This window comes from Xenopus tropicalis, chromosome 6 (assembly GCF_000004195.4).
Source record: "Xenopus tropicalis strain Nigerian chromosome 6, UCB_Xtro_10.0, whole genome shotgun sequence".
NCBI lineage: Eukaryota > Metazoa > Chordata > Amphibia > Anura > Pipidae > Xenopus > Xenopus tropicalis.
Genome location: NC_030682.2, coordinates 149,973,956 through 149,977,051, shown reverse-complemented (window position 1 = coordinate 149,977,051; position 3,096 = coordinate 149,973,956).

Here is a 3,096-nt window from a genome sequence, read left to right as displayed (position 1 = left end):
AAGGAAAATGGAAAAAATAACTTGAAATAAAAGATAGCAACTGATTTGCATTTCATTGAGTGAAATAAGTTTTTGAACCCCTACCAACCATTAAGAGTTCTGGCTCCCACAGAGTGGTTAGACACTTCTACTCAATTAGTCAACCTCATTAAGGACACCTGTCTTAACTAGTCACCTGTATAAAAGACACCTGTCCCCAGAATCAATCAATCAAGCAGACTCCAAACTCTCCAACATGGGAAAGACCAAAGAGCTGTCCAAGGATGTCAGAGACAAAATTGTAGACCTGCACAAGGCTGGAATGGGCTACAAAACCATTAGCAAGAAGCTGGGAGAGAAGGTGACAACTGTTGGTGCGATTGTTGGAAAATGGAAGGAGCACAAAATGACCATCAATCGACCTCGCTCTGGGGCTCCACGCAAGATCTCACCTCGTGGGGTGTCAATGATTCTGAGAAAGGTGAAAAAGCATCCTAGAACTACACGGGAGGAGTTAGTTACTGACCTCAAATTAGCAGGGACCACAGTCACCAAGAAAACCATTGGAAACACATTACACCGCAATGGATTAAAATCCTGCAGGGCTCGCAAGGTCCCCCTGCTCAAGAAGGCACATGTGCAGGCCTGAAGTTTGCCAATGAACACCTGAATGATTCTGTGAGTGACTGGGAGAAGGTGCTGTGGTCTGATGAGACCAAAATAGAGCTCTTTGGCATTAACTCAACTCGCTGTGTTTGGAGGAAGAAAAATGCTGCCTATGACCCCCAAAACACCATCCCCACCGTCAAGCATGGGGGTGGAAACATTTTGCTTTGGGGGTGTTTTTCTGCTAAGGGCACAGGACAACTTATTCGCATTAACGGGAAAATGGACGGAGCCATGTATCGTGAAATCCTGAACGACAACCTCCTTCCCTCTGCCAGGAAACTGAAAATGGGTGGTGGATGGGTGTTCCAGCACGACAATGACCCAAAACATACAGCAAAGGCAACAAAGGAGTGGCTCAAGAAGAAGCACATTAAGGTCATGGAGTGGCCTAGTCAGTCTCCGGACCTTAATCCAATAGAAAACCTATGGAGGGAGCTCAAGCTCAGAGTTGCACAGAGACAGAAACCTTAGGGATTTAGAGATGATCTGCAAAGAGGAGTGGACCAACATTCCTCCTAAAATGGGCGCAAACTTGCTCATCAATTACAAGAAACGTTTGGCCTCTGTGCTTGCAAACAAGGGCTTTTCCACTAAGTATTAAGTCTTTTTTTGTTAGAGGGTTCAAAAACTTATTTCACTCAATGAAATGCAAATCAGTTGCTATCTTTTATTTCAAGTTATTTTTTCCATTTTCCTTTTGATGTGCTATCTGCCACTGTTACACCTACCATTGAAATGATACTGTTCTGAGACTTTTCATTTCTTTGTCATTGGACAAACTTACAAAATCAGTGAGGGGTCAAATCATTATTTCCTCCACTGTATACTTTTTAGCACTTATATTTCTACTCAAATCCTCTCCTATTCATATACCAGTCTTTCATTCAAACCACACCCCGGTTGCTAAGGTAATTTATATCCTAGCAACCAAACTGCTGCCAAATCTCCAGACTGGAGAGCTGCCTAAAAAAAACTGAAATCATTTCAAAACTACAGATAATAATAAAAAAAAAATGAAGACCAATTGCAAATTGCCTCAGAATATTACTCTCTACATCCTACTCAAAGTTAACTCCAAACTGTTTTTGCAGGTTGCGCGGCGCCAGGTACCTACACTGCCCGCAATCCTATTCTCTATTAGCACCTTCAGGGTTAATCATAATGAGTCCGACCCATAGAGACGCTGGAGGCACCCGTATGTGCCAAACAGCCACAAATAAATGTACTTGGAGGAGAAACTGAAAATGAGAAATGATTGAAACATTAAGGTAAAGGGAAAATCAGCAGCTCAGCCCTTACAGGAGCCCAGGAAACATAAAAATCAACTAATAATTCTGCTGCTGTGGAACTAGAGGGAATGTGAGGTTTCAGTGAAGCGATAGTGCCCCCTAGTGCTGCGCTGACAGTACTGCCCCTACTCACCCATGTATTCCTACAGCCGGGAGGGCAGACTGTCCCAGGGCAGTAAGTGACCTATTTGCCCAGTCTGCCAGCCACAGTCACTGGTTTTAGGCCTTGAGTTCTGTAATGAAACTAAGGGCAGATGGAGCTGCTCTACCTCAGGCACCATATCTGTCTGGGCAGGGTCCCTCTGTGTCTCCACAGTCCGTACGTGCCCCTCGCCTTCCCCTCTGTCTGGGCAGGGTCCCTCTGTGTCTCCCAAGTCCGTACGTGCCCCTCACCTTCCCCTCTGTCTGGGCAGGGTCCCTCTGTGTCTCCCCAGTCCGAACGTGCCCCCCACCTTCCCCTCTGTCTGGGCAGGGTCCCTCTGTGGCTCCCCATTCTGTATGTGCCCCTCGCCTTCCCCTCTGTCTGGGCAGGGTCCCTCTGTGTCTCCCCATTCTGTATGTGCCCCTCGCCTTCCCCTCTGTCTGGGAAGGGTCCCTCTGTGTCTCCCCATTCAGTACGTGCCCCTCACCTTCCCCTCTGTCTGGGCAGGGTCCCTCTGTGTCTCCCCATTCAGTACGTGCCCCTCACCTTCCCCTCTGTCTGGGCAGGGTCCCTCTGTGTCTCCCCATTCAGTACGTGCCCCTCACCTTCCCCTCTGTCTGGGCAGGGTCCCTCTGTGTCTCCCCATTCTGTACGTACCCTCACCTTCCCCTCTGTCTGGGCAGGGTCCCTCTGTGTCTCCCCATTCTGTATGTGCCCCTCACCTTCCCCTCTGTCTGGGCAGGGTCCCTCTGTGTCTCCCCATTCTGTATGTGCCCCTCACCTTCCCCTCTGTCTGGGCAGGGTCCCTCTGTGTCTCCCCATTCTGTACGTACCCTCACCTTCCCCTCTGTCTGGGCAGGGTCCCTCTGTGTCTCCCCATTCTGTACGTACCCTCACCTTCCCCTCTGTCTGGGTTGTAGCCCCACCCACTCAGAGCACACAGACAAACAGATAAAACAAAGATAATCACAGTCGGGTACCAATCAGCGCCAATTAAGGCGCCACACAGAAGTCTAA